We start from the raw sequence: 14,635 nt of genomic DNA on the forward strand, positions 1-14,635 counted from the left end.
AAAAGCACTTTGCAGCACGGGAAAAACCAACCTCCTCCTCCTCCCCCCCCAATGCGAAAGCAGCAAACATGGTTTGTAGTACAATGAAGGACCCCCCACGCATCACCCTAAACTCAATTCTTATTGATCCGAGCAGCCTGCCCTCCATGCACATGTTTGTCTTAAGTGCCAAGGGCCTGATGCGTGCGCTATTTGCTTGAGATAACTGGATTTTGACAGTGATCCAATATCGTTTTTTAGACAATGAAAATGTGTCAAGCTACTTGCTAAGTGGAATGAAAATCACCCTATAAATTTCATAACCTAATGCGGTCTATCCTTGTTTTCCCACTCCTCGGATAGCGGGTTGGTGTGTGTGATGGCCAGATTTCTTCATTAGGACTGAGAGGATTTAGATTAACAGCCAAGGAGCTGTATCCTTATCATCAGAAAAGACAAAGCAGTGAGATCTTCACACAAAAAAAAATGCAATGACGTTTTTTGTATGCTCGTGGAGTATGTGTCACAGTACTTGCTAACTATTCTGTATTGCTAATTGCCTGTTCAGATTATTTCCCTCTGTTCTTCCTGACATTTTAATGGGTGGATTGAATAATTAATTAATGATCTAAAAATGCAAATGAGCTCCCAGAGCCTGCGCAGCATTCAGTAGCATACCTCTTGTTTGTGTTTCAGCAGAGGCATAGCCTTATGTTTTTTCTTAAGATAAAGAGTTTTTGTTGATTAAAAAGGTGGTAAAAAATGGTTAACATCGTTTACCCCCATACCTTTGTTATGTTATTCTTCATCAATCTCTTTACAATGACAGTACATTGCAGCCTACTATTTGTCAAAACAAAATTTGCTGGGGAATTTCCCTTTTATGAGACCATTGTGGACAGTCTCAGACTAAGAAACATTGCGTAGTCTATAATGCCCGTGGGGTACTTTGCTGTTCAGCATCTTTTCCAACGATGCCTCTAACACATCATATCCCTACGGGCTGTCATCAATCACCAGCCCCATTGGCGTTCCTTTGTCCCGTCGATAATTTGAATCCAGTCCATGTTTTGTTTCGCTCGTGTTTTTAGCGTGGTGGGGTGGAAGGGAGTAATTCTCCTCCACTAGTGTCTGGATAAAGAAAGACTAGGTCAGCCATGTGGATGCGTCTGTTGAACAGCTGAAGAGGGGAGGGGGGTTGCCGAGACCGATGGAGTGATAGGTAGAACGTGGAGTGTGTGCACACGAAGGGGGGGAGAGCAAGGGGGATAACGCGCGCGTGTATGTGTGTGGAAAAAGGAAGAGGAGCATGTAAACGGCGAACTCACTGATTTGCTATCCCTCGAACTAACAGCGCGATATACTTTTCACGTTTGCACCGTAGGACGACACAAGACGGCGAAATGGAATAGAACAAAAACGGGCGCTTTTCGAATAGCGTGCCCTGACGATTCGTACGCGAATAAGAAGTGAAACCTCGTCTTTTGTTGTGTCAAGTGTTCATCTCGCTCCGCACGAGCAGCGGCTTTCCCCCCCACTTCCAGGGATAGACTGTTCAAATCGCTGAATCCCGCTGCTGGGACTCGATCCAGGACTACAAGTTCTTTGGGTCGTCTGGGGCAAGGATACGTGTTGAAGTTGTTTGCAGCAGGGGTTGGAACTCTAGAATCACCAGACTGGCGGGTGAGTAGTTGAATGCAAGGGGGAGAAAGGGAGAGAGAGAGAGAGAGAGGGGGTGGGGTGGGGAGCAGTTTGTATGGGAAATAAAGACAAGGAATGCTGGCGTATTTCAATGGTTAAGTCAAAGCCACTGAATTCACACTCTTTTTAAATACGAGTGTACGTTATGTGAAACCCAACAGGAAGCCTCCCTGACCTCAGAGTCAAATGTTATTGAATACTCGAAAGTTTTCCGCGTTGTTGTAAACTTTGTCTGTTAAAGCGATCTTTGTGTTGAGTGTGGCACGTACCCTCAACAACCCGCATGACCTAGCAAGACGTTCACATTTGTAGGCTGTTCTTTTACACTGAGCATAACTGCCTGAATATGTGCTTTAAATGACAGACATATCTCATTTAAACCTCTCACTTGGGATGTCGTTACTCTGTTGTTACCCTGTTATCAACGTGTCTCCCAAGGAAGGTGGTTTTGACAAGAGAGAGGTGTTGAGCACTGATCTAGATGAGTCAGCCATACATAACGTGACACTTTAGGGGATTTCCACTGTTTCACATATAGGCCTTGCCGTTGGTTTTTATGGGGGCCTTTTGACCGTGTCAAACTATTGATTATTGGATTTTTTGGAGAGAGAATACAGTTGACTGTTGTTGAAACAATTTAATTGACCCTGGAAGTCACTACACAGCCTCCTGGCAAACTGTTGTAGGACCCCTATATTATCTTAAACTTCTAAACACACACACACGAAGCTCGTAGCTCTGACCTACCAGACCAACACAGTCTTCACTATGGTTATTTGAAAAGCGCAAGAAAGCACAACTGTGATTGTTTGTGTGTGTTGTCGAGGTTTAGAGCTTAGAGATTTGAAAGCGACTACAATTTTGTTTGTCTGGCAGTCTGCTTATCTGGTGTTTTCGCTTTATAGAGGGGGAGGGGAGGGGGTTGTTTATTTAAATTGCTGTAAAATTCGTCTTAGTACATTTTCATGTGACTACAGTCCCCAGGGCAGCCAGCCACATAAGCACAAATAAGACCCAGCCTTGCATCTAGATTCATATTAAGGAAGCAGTGAGTTGCTTTTCCTTTAGTCATCAGCATTAAAAATATTTTCTGAAGATCACCCTACACCTCCACGTTCTTATTTTTAAATAGCCATCTAAAGGGACATATTATTGCTCTGCTGATTTTTTTTATTTATTATTTTCTCCATTCACTACCTACCCTCCCAGTAGCTTTTTTTCTCCCCATTAACGAAGGATTGACCTCAGCTTTAACACACACACACACACACACACACACACACACACACACACACACACACACACACACACACACACACACACACACACACACACACACACACACACACACACACACACACACACACACACACACACACCTACAGGTGTGTGGTACATCCTAACATATTGGTACATAGGTACATCCTAGCATATTGGTTGTTTAGTGAAAGCCTTAAGTTGAGTTGTTGATGTAAACCCGACCATGCCAGCCTTTTTGTTAACATTCTCTTGGAGGTAAAAGGCCTCCGAGAACAGAATGATCCCTAGCTTAAGTATTGAGCTGCGTTTTTGAACAATCAAGAGGAAAGATGTTTCCATCTCTACTCATTGCTAATTATTCTTTTCTTGTAGGATGGTAAAATGTAGGGTTTCCCAGTGTAGATCTAGTGGGGAAGCTGGCTCACCCAGTTCAAGTTTCTACCTAAAGGCTCTGCTCTCATGGGCTGTTTTTTTCTTAACCACAGGATTTGGGAAATAACAGGCCCCTGGGCTCAATTAGCATATCAATAGTGTGAATGGAATCAGTGTAATGGTTTAGGCTGAATCATGTGTTTGGTACAAAACAAAGGTCTAAGGGGAAGTGAAGGCCAAATGCACCCGGCCACAGGGTGAAATTGGACATCTATAACCTGTTCCTGTTAAGGACAACATACTTGAAATAAAGACACCCAACCCTGGATGTAGCGCACCCTTCTTTTTTCACAACTGTAGATTGAATTAGAGCGGAAATGGTCAATCCTCTTAATGGAGTTGCTCACAAGAACTGGAGTTGAGCAGCAGTAAGGGATTTGTAAGGGGATGGTTGTAAACGTTCTCTGGCAGACGAAGGAATAAACCCGGCCGAGTCCTAAATCTTCAACATGTATAGGCTGCCATTATGTTCTCGGTGTTGTCGTACATCATCTGCCTTGCAGCACGCTGTGCTCATGTCTGTGGGAAATGAAGTCGGATGTGTAATTTGATCTCCGTCTGAGTGCACTGCCTGTGTTGTCGATTCATGTAAACCCTGGGAAGGATAAGCATAGTGAGTCACTTCTCCTCTTGAACACAGTTTTCACAACTGGCCGAGTGTAGATTGTTGCTAGTCCCATACACAGGCACATACACACAGATATGCACACAAAAACACATGTGCACAACATTTTCACATCGGAGCAATGTGACGAGCTGTACTCGGATCAAATGTTGTTTGTGACCTGACCTGTTACGGGAGATCCTTCATAAGTGTGTGTTTGACAGGACATTGGGAAAATGTTATTTAATTTGCTCGCATGATGGCTCTCTCTGGGATTGCACCATGCTGATATCTCAGCCCAACCCCCTCCCCCCTTTCCTTTCTCCCCCCTGTGTGCGGGGGTGATGGCTCTACATGGCTGACAGTCTTTGTGTCCGTCTGTTGCTTTTTCTTTAAAATCATGATGTAATGCGCAGGGCAGTTGAGGGAACAACTTGTTGTGAATGGGATTTCTACGACCACCTTTTGGTTTTATGTGACTAACACTCGTATGGTAGTTCTAGGTGGTTCTTCCCCATCGTTTAGGGTTCTAGCCTTCATGACGCAACTCTATTCCAATGTAATTACACAGAAACATCGTGATTGCATTGTTATACACTGTGAATGAGAACAGATGTGCAGATTTGAAAGGGAGGGCTTCAAATTGCAAGGCTTTCGGCTGAGGCTGATCACATCAAACCAGGCGCAGCAGCTGCATTTAAACCCTCTAGCTCCTAGAGCTGTCAGAATTTGTCCTACTGCACAGCCCAAAACCCCCTTCAAAGGTGTAACACCCAGTCACCGTCCTCACAATACAGAAAGAGCAGCCAAGTCATAAAGGCGGGCGGAAAATCAATCAGATCCAATGGCTCCCAAACCGTTGTCGGTTCCATTCTCGCCCCCCTTTCATAGATCTATACACAGCGGTTTTTCAACCCACAACTATATCACTTCCTTAGATAGTTGGATTTCATTTCCAAATGGAACCTCTTAGCCTAGCTTGTCAGCTCTTGACCTGTTGTCCTTGTTTCGTACCAGAGATTCATTTGGTATACATTAACTGACACAAAAGCTGAAATGGTGGTGGTGGTGGGGCAGCGAACGAGTTTGTACCCTCTGGTGGGTGACGACTGATTTGGGGAGTGCTTCTATTTGTCACACACAATGCCATCCGATTTCTGTAATGCAGAGAGGATAGACTCCCTTTAAAGCCTGTTTAAACCCAAAGACCTTCTCTACCTTCTTTGCGCCCTTTGCTCCCTATATCTGTGGCTTCTTAAAGCAGCTGAGCCCAGCCGAGTGCACTTTCACACATGTTAAGAGGGGGACATCTGGCCTTGTTAATTCAGTGCATGGTCATAAAGTGGAATGGCAGCAATGGAGCAAGCTTGCTCTCAAGTGTGTGTGTGTGTGTGTGTGTGTGTGTGTGTGTGTGTGTGTGTGTGTGTGTGTGTGTGTGTGTGTGTGTGTGTGTGTGTGTGTGTGTGTGTGTGTGTGTGTGTGTGTGTGTGTGTGTGTGTGTGTGTGTGTGTGTGTGTGTGTGACTAGCATTTTGTCCTCGGTGGCTGACTAAGCCTCTGAATCAGGCTGTTGTACGCTATAGCCACAGAACGCCTCGCACAATCCTGCCATTGGATCAGAATGCACACTAAGATCATTCTCTCCCTTTCTTCCATGAGTGTGTGGAGGATATTAAGACAGTACATAAATGTAGACATGATTTGACTTCCCTGGCATAATTTAAAGGTGTATGTCGCACGCGTGTAATGGGCAGCTTTATTCACCTCTCTACATTGTCGTTCCCTCATTACGAGTAAGCACGCCTTTGATCGCTGCTCCTGTGTTCAAACCTCACCAGGATGTATTTTTTCAACCACACCCAATCAAGACCCGACCCCCTGCTCGGTTAATTAGTTTTGTTTCAACGCCAACCAAATTATGTCTTAACGTGGGAAGTGGACTGACTCAAATCACCGTCCAGGCTTGTTGATGTGTGTAGCGTCAGTCCTCCATGTTGTCGTACCTACTTAATGGTCCTTCGTCGACATCGCCAACCGTGGAAACTAATAATTGAGTAACGGCAGCAGGCAGGCGGGCATGCTGCGCTCTTGTATCATATTTTAGCGAGTAAACATTTAATGTGTATAAATGTATCATAGCTTTATTTATGCATAGAATCTGCTGTTAAGTCTGAATTATACATAAGTCGATGAAAAATGTATCCGTGCCTTCCTTAATGATTACTTGTCATGTGGCGAATGGTAATATTTCCTGATAAATTTGCCCATTTATCTCGCTTGTGTTTAACTAGTTGTGAAGAGATGACTTTCACCCAACTTTGCATTTATGGTGCTTTTTTTTCTTCCATTGATCTAGTTAAAGAATAGGTTGGTTTATTATATATATTTATATATGATACTTTCAAATGGTAAAACCATCAACATGGAATCACTACAATTATCTCAGTTATATTTGTTTTTGTAAACTCTTAAGGTATTGTCTCGGTGTTTACACAATTCCCCTTCTTTGTCCGTCTGGAACAACACACTCGGAGGAATGCCTTATTTGTTAATAATTTTTGAAGTTTAAATACTATGTCCTAATTGTCTCTATCCGTAGCAAGCCAGCGAGGCAAATTATTGACACAATATTCTCATAAGGATGTACAGACTAACACCGCTGAAAGGCTCTAAGCGTAGCCTGTTACCATGCCGATTTATTGCTAGTCCACACAGAATATATTGACTTATTGTCACTCACTCATTTGATTAGTTGTGCATGTGATTCTCCTTTTCATTTGTCGCCATGGCAACGTGAATGGGGGGGGGGCGGCTGACTCTCCCTTCGAACCAGTAATAAAGCAGTGGAGCATCGCAGACGATCATATCTGGAAAACCTCTTCCTACACAGGAATGGATGTCTTCATCCCTCAACGTATATCATGGGAACTTGTCAGCTCAGCTAGTATCGGCAGCTAAAGCTGTTTGACAGTCTTTTCTCTTTACAGTTGGTGCAGCTGCGTGGGAGTGTTGCAGCCTAACAATTCCCCTTTGATTCTCCAGCTTGGCTGAGTGAGATTTATCTGTATATTTAGCCCACACTGTGGGCTAACAACTGCATTCCTTTTGTCTGAAAGACGACCAGCTCAAAGCAGCCTGCTGCTGTGGGTAAGCGAGGGCATTATGGGAGCACCTTTCATTTAATCTATTCTGATTCAGTCAGATTCATCAGCGGCCTTGTTCTTCTCAAAATAATGAGGTAGACGATAGGGATTGCCTTGGGCAGCATGAAGGGAGAGCTTCTCTGAACCGGCAAATCATTCTATTTTTTTTTCTGCGTGTCAAAAAGACAGGCTAATGACTTGGCTTGATGTGTGTCAGTGTTTTAAGTTAACTCCGTTAATTCCGAGCCCGATCTAATGGGCTTGATTGAGAAAGCTGCAGTAGTCGATCGGAGCAGGAGGGGACGGGGGGGGGGACGTAATTGTTTCTGCTGGCATCCTTTTCCCTCTGTTGTAGATATGAATGCATGATCCAGATATGTTAACAAGCAGAAACCGAAAGGTGATGTCCTGATAACCATGACTGGTTCCTCCTGATCAACCTGCCAGATTACGCGACGTCTTCAAGCTGGTCCCAGACATTACAGATAACAAATCTTTTACCCACTGGTTTCCGGCTTGGCGTCGATGATTGTTGACATGCAAATCACACGTTGATAACTGAAAATCTGGAGGAAAATGACGTTGTACCGTACCGTATCTACAATGGTCTGCTAGAAGACAAAGATAATTTAAGACGACAGATGATTATAGTTTTGATGTGTGATTATTGGACAGCAGTGTTTGTTCAGTGCCGTTTGCTCTTTCTCACAAAGGGCGGTCATTTTATCCTTTGTTCTTCAAACTGCATTTAATATATTTGTAAAATAGATTTTTCTATCCATCCAGTTTGACATCCTGATCCATTCCTCTGCTTGCGTCTATTGTCGCAACCACACACTATATCAGTTTGCAGCTTTGCCTGTGCAAGTAGTCTGCACCTTACCACGACCTACTAGCGCTGAGGGCGACCTTATTTGTTTGTTTGATAAATATCCAAACTGCAGAGTTCTTGCAAGCGATAAAAGAGACAGGTTGTGTTAAATAGATGTTCCGCTGCAGTGCTGATAAAGAACAACGAGGAAACTCATTTCTTTGTTTGAACACATTTCTTGTCCTTCCTGGGTTAATGTGTGACTCTTATGTCAGGGGGGGCCAAGGCTGGACATCTGTCTGCTGCTGTTCTCTAGCACCCACAGGCCCTCGTGCAGAATGTCTGCTTTGCCAATTTATCAACGTACCGGTTTGTTATAACTTACTGTGCCACTTATCTAGCTCTTGTAACGTACACTGGGGCTCACAAAGGGGGTGTAAATCAGCAGGATGCAACACAACAAGGGACCCTGAGGAGCAACCGCTGCCATCATTTACCTTTAAAAATGTTGTCTCTCTCTATCGCTCTTTCTCCCTCACAAAGTCCCTCACTCACTCACTCTCAGCACATCATTTCATCCTCCAGATACTCCTCCTGATAGGGCTTTACAGAGAAAGGTATTCCACAGGGACTGCTGTTGAGGGATTGCTGCCGTCTTGCCGTGTGCTGATTAAAGGAACACTTGTAGATAATCCTTTTGTATAAACGGCTCTTTGTTGTCATGCTGGTGGTAGTGGTTGGGTGACTAAAGCCATAAAAAGCCATACTGTTCCATGATGAAATGGCGCAAGTAGACTTCCCCAAGGTTATTGGTGTGCCATGAGATTTGTATATATATAAATATACATGCTTACATGCGTTTGTGCGCACAGTATTTACAAATCCAAATATTTGTGGTTCACCATCACATATCGATGCTGTCTGCTATTTATCAAAATGAGAAATGTAAATCACAGTATGTTGAATTATAATTACTTTATCACTGAAACTCAATGTTATGACGTGGTTGGCTTCATGCTTAATCAGGGCTGGATACATATTGGGAGTGACAGCCATATAACCTAATACAGGTTTAAATGGCTATGGAATAAGCTCATGGGTTAATATTTCAGTTCTACCTTTCTTGACCCTTGGCCGCATCCCTTACCCTATTAAACATGGATGTGCTAACACGCACTCAGTTAAACAACCCTGATGAGGCCATCCTTACTGAATGTGCACAGATCCATTTAGGGAAATGGCTGTGCCCGCTGAATGGGAAATGCTAGCCATCTGCCGTCCGTGCACTCCACTCACTGCATTTGTTTTAGTCCTGGTTCTTTGAAGTTTTGTTTATTTTAGCTGCGAACGCTAGTTTTTCTAACAGACTAAATCAGCAGATCAGGTTTAGCGGTTGGCTCCTTTCCTCCCCCCTTTCCACGATCAACACGGTTTACAGACTCGGTCCTGAATGCTCACTCTAAGCCATCATAGAAACGAGTATGAGTATTGGAGTATTGCAGTTGGAGCAGACAAAATTATTTGACGTTTAAGGGATGAAAAGGCGCTATTATTAGTGTCACGTTGTTATTGTAATTCTAGTTCAATATTTTTTATTATACTAATTACATTACTGGGGCTGAGATAATGGAAGGTGGTGGTTTTATTTGAAAGAAGAAAAAAAATTCCAGATTGAATCAGGTGTTGATGAATTATTGGTGTATATAAATGTTGTTGACATTGTCTGGCTACTAGATTATCGTTTGTATTGATTAGAAAAAAACGGCATCTGTTTGAGTAATTACAAAAGCAAATACAGATGTTTATAGACCCTCCCTCCTTCATCTAGTTCATCTAGATGCGATGGCCCTTGTGTTTGTAAAAACCAATGGTGTATTTATGGAGCACTCATTTAAGTAAATACAAAAAATGTATACAGAACTCTAATGCTTTGCTCTAACTACAACCACCTACCAAAACCTCAGAACTGCCCTTTTTCTTTATACGTGCTCCTTTTCATCTTCCAGTGCTTTCTCCCCACTGGCTTTTTTATTTTTTTTATGTCATTTATATCATGCAAGATTGATTGTGATTGTGTGCATGAATGCCTGCTGCAATGAAGCCATCACACTATAAAGGTAGAAGATCTATGTGTCAGCTATAACATCTTATCGTAGCAGAGTTGATCTAGATCAATAATTCAGTTAATCAAGTGGCAAGCTTAGATCTTTCCCTTTTCTCCTCCTAGTCTCACAGTCATGTATCTGAAAGACTAGGATCCCAGCGAAGCAGACTAGCTTTCAGCCTCCTTTCCTAGAAAAGTATTAAGTGAAAGCTTAATAGAGGCAGAGCATTACGGCACAGCTCATTTAAACACTGATCTAGATTTGCGCTTGAATCATCCTGTTTACGTTTTGCAAGATGGCCCGAGCAAAAGTAATTACGTTCTGCTTTCAAGCACCTTGCTTTTGGTTTCCCAGTAGTCCTCAGTCATTTCATTTAGGTTCCCAAGGCTCTGTGGCTCCCTCCCTATGAGTTTGCTGAGTGGCATGCGCTAACATCTTGCTGTTTTCCCTAGGAAATTGGTGGGTAAACACTGCAGAGTCCTTGAAGCACTTCCCATCCTTGCTATTGGATTACCAGCTGCCTCCTTGGGTCTCATCTGCCCAGATGAGTGCCAAGATCAATGGAGCTCTTAGTGCAGAGCTAATTCGATCAGGACTGGCTTTGCTACTGCTGATCACAGATACTTTTTTTTTGTCTTGGCGCAAAATGAAAAAAAACGAACCAAATCAAGTAAAGCCTATGTCCAATAGCCCATATCTTCAGCTCTTCTCACTATCCTAAACTATCTATTAGGTGGAACCTCATGCTCATTATTTAATTGTTGTGTTGGCCTTTAGTGATGTGGTGTGGGGATGGAAAAAGACGGTGTAAAGTGAGCTCTTTTGCTTAGTGTAGTGATGTAGTGATTCCCCTCTTCCTGACAGAACTGGCATCTAAAGCCAATAATTTGCTTTCAGAAGTGATGAGGTGTCTCCTGCTTTCAACCGTGAGCCATGGGGAGATAATAAGGTTGAAGGGCACATTGACCCTCTTGTTGTAGAAAGCGAAAAGCAGACTCTCCAGTACACCCTAGTTCCCCATTAATTATTATTTGATGCTAATGAGTGTGTGTGCGTGTGTGTGTGTGCGTGTGTGTGTGGTGGTAGTGGGGCTTCTGTGCGGGGCGTGTTATGAAACATAATTATTCATTGCAGCGATTTCCCCTGACGAGCCATGTCTCCCCTCCCCTCCCCTCAGGCTTGGCGAGCAGAGGCCAGGTCTGTCACTTTAGTGCAGTGGGCTAAGACTTCCCCTCAGCCTTTTAAAGAGGGGACAGGAGGGAACGCTGTGAAGGGCGCCATTTGCCGGTGTGATATAGGAGGAGGGGCGGCAATATACGTACGGGTCTGCTGAAAGAAAGATTGGAGAAAGTCAAGGCACGTCACAGTCCAGCCGTTTATTGGCTGAGCATATAGTCTGACCAGCACTGCAAACACAGTCACGCCGGGCACTACTTATTTTTCCTTTCTGTAACGTGCATGTGCTTCAATGGCTTACACATGCTAAACTGATACATGTGTGTACACTCGGATGAATGTAGCAGTGTGGCAAACACGGCTTGTCTGTTGTTTTATAATCCCTGTCAATGACGTGGCCAGGAATTTGAACAAGGCTGTCCGCAGACCTCCCCTCCCACATTTTCCGCTCACCGTGGCGTTGTGACAGCGGGGACACCGGGGGCTGATTTCCTATGCATAAGCGCGGCATATGGTGTGCTTACACACAATAGAGGCGAGGGATTAGTCAACGATTGTATCGCATAAAACATGCTTATGGAGTGCTGTTGAAGAGGCCAGGGAGCTCACGTCCACCGTCGCACTACACGCAGACCTACTGTCTTCAGTTTATATATCCCGGTCCGTGAACATGAAGTAACGTTGCGATAATAAAATATCTGTCCTCTAATGAAATGCTAATGTTATTCATTCTAAGTAGTGCTGTCATTGTCGTTAACGGCAGCCCATGGACAGCTGTGAAAGGAGGAATCTGCTGAGTTCAGGCTGCCATGGTGGAAGCTTAACATTAACATTCCGAAAATATCTGCGGTTCATTCGCTACAACAGGGCCAAGGAGCCGGCTGTGTTCACCTTTTAGTTTAAAAACAGACTAGCAGCGTATCACTCGCTGAGGCCGTGTTGTGATGTGTCGCAAAGTGCTTTTGCTGGGGTATTGTTGTTGCACAGCCAAGCATGCATTATGTGATCTAATATATTACAGTTGTTTGGAATTATGAGAGGGAGGAGGAGGGGGGGGGGGTGGAATCACTGTGTTAGCTAGAGGCAGAGCACACTATCAGTCAGGGATCAAGTCTGCGTTTCACACATGAACGGTTGTACTTAATCCGCGGGGTTGCTACTGTACACCGCTTAGAAACGAGCCACCGCGCTCCAACTTGCCCAAAACCCAATTCTTCTGAGATCTGTGGGCTTTATTATTTGAACTTATCTGTTTGGCTAAATATAATGATTGAATCCTGTGTGTTGTGTGGTACAGCCTCCTGCAGAATGGCCTTGTTTATGCAGTCTACAAAACAATCTTTAGGGTCTGCGTGTTTGTGACCATGTGCTGGACAGACTTCAACTAACTAACCCTGCTCTAAGAGGCCCAGGTCCCAGTCACTGCATGTTTTATGAGCTGTCTGGAGAGGATATGGTAGCTGTGAGCTCAGATGCTTCTTGTTCAAACAGCCTTTTTTTCCCCCTACCACCCCATGGCAATATACCCCCGTAGGGTAGTAGTATGTTGTAGCCAGGGTCTGTTTTTATTTATTTGTGTTTTATATCAATATCTGTGATTCCTTGGCATCCGTTTGTCTAAATGTGTAAACGACTGGTGATTCATTTCGTGAACACTGCATGGTGTTCTTTCCTTCCCTCCTGTGATCAGTAATAGTGGCTGAAGAGGTCTAGAACCACACAGAATATATGCCCCTAGTCACCTTCCCCCCTCGCTGCTTTCTACGTCCTCGTCTTCACTGAACAAACACGTCTTACAAAGGCCAGTGTTCACACGGCATTGTCTATTTGCAGTGTTTACACATTGACGTGTGAGTTATAGCACTGGATAGGTAAGCCAAGGCTGGAGTTAGCATGGAGGCCAAGGAACAAAAGAGGCGGCTGCACTGAGTTGACCAGTGATCCTCTCATTGTTTTCATTTCTAAAATATGAAAGTCATAATGACTGGTGAGGTGGTGTTTAGTGGTCGCAGAAGAGGCATCCGTCTCTGAAACAAAAGCCCTCCCTAATTAAAGGTAAGCCCATCCCATGGTGTATTTGAGTCGATTTGATTCTGGCCAAGGCTGTTATGTGCTTTTCAATGAAGGGATTGTTGTTTCCCCCTACCCCAGCACCAACCCTTCGTGCCTCCCGACCATCTGTTCAGGGAATAGAGCACAACCGTGAGGCTAAATAATTTAGGGGGGGGGTGAATAGTTTTGCATGCTGACCTAATGGCTTTGTTACTCCTTAAAGACACTTTACTGTGTCTGTGTTGTCAGCGTGCACCTCTGGGCTGTCTTGCCCGTCACTCTAATCTATTTATGCTGGTTGTGTTGTGTGTCGGCATATCATTCTAAATGGCAAGGTGATTAGAATAGCTGGAGGATGTGGGGCAGCCATATTGAATTCATTCCCGCCTGCAACAATCCTCATTTGGTCCGCTCGTTGGACTGGATTGATGGAGAGGACCATTAGGCTGATGGGCATCTCGGGTATGTGAGCATCCATTTGATTGCTGAAGATCACTTGTAGTGATACATGATTTTATTCTTTATATTGTAACATTTCAAGAGTGCCAGCGTTGTAAACCGATGTAAAAAATCAAGATTGGGCAGGGAAGCACTATTTTATTAAATTTGACGGATCTGCTTTGCGTTTAATTATATGAAAAACACACTTTGTATGCATATTGATTTCCATGTGGGAATTAAATATTATTCATTAGATGCACAACTTGTCAGGTCAGATAAAGGCTGCGTGGATCTCTTTCTCTGTATTTCTGCGTTGCCTGAGCAGCAGGATTTGAGAGAAAGTGAAATGCAACTGGTAATATTTACTATAAACTGCATCAGTTTCTCATAAGCTGTAAAAAATATATTGGGAAATTGGGCAGACCAGCTGCTAGGCCTCAATTTCTATTAAAATATTAAAACTATTGAGGTCACTTTCCTGATAATGCAACTTCCATGCCTCATTTTGGGATCTTCTGTTTTTTAGGCTTCTTCAGCTTATCAATACTGGAAGCTGATCTCTAGTGGCCAATGATTGCATTTTCTCAAAATGTCATACTTTACAGAAAGGGGAAAAATGTGACAATGAACAACCCTGCGATATCCCAGAGGAGCTGTGTCAAAACATAATGCCCTATGAAACAGCTAGGGGAGCAGCAATGGCCTCAGCTCAAGTCCAGCCAGGAAAAACATGGCAGGCAGAGGGATGCTTGTTGTGTTGATGTAGCAGGTATTAGAATCTGTTAAATGGCCCTGCTCACAGCCCTTGTAGATAATAGACATTGTGACATGTCGGGCAGCTTTCTCCGCGTCATTTAGGACTCACACAGAGAACACACACCCGCTGAATACCAAAGGGTTTAACAATACATTAGAGATTGTGAGGTCTTAGT

At 43.8% G+C, this 14,635-nt stretch overlaps 1 protein-coding gene across 5 annotated transcripts in view; it reads left to right on the forward strand.

Moving 5' to 3' along the window:
- Nucleotides 1-14,635, forward strand: part of rerea (arginine-glutamic acid dipeptide (RE) repeats a) — a 126,298-nt gene that overhangs the window by 34,289 nt on the left and 77,374 nt on the right. The window contains exon 1 of one of the 5 annotated variants that reach the window (XM_060046736.1): nt 1,048-1,662. The exons of 3 other annotated variants lie outside the window; for them this stretch is intronic. The gene's annotated coding sequence lies outside the window, so the exon portion shown is untranslated. Of the gene's footprint in view, nt 1-1,047; nt 1,663-14,635 lie in introns of those variants that run through there. One more of the 5 variants, XM_060046711.1, reaches the window with a different exon arrangement.

Source organism: Gadus macrocephalus, chromosome 1 (genome assembly GCF_031168955.1).
Source record: "Gadus macrocephalus chromosome 1, ASM3116895v1".
NCBI lineage: Eukaryota > Metazoa > Chordata > Actinopteri > Gadiformes > Gadidae > Gadus > Gadus macrocephalus.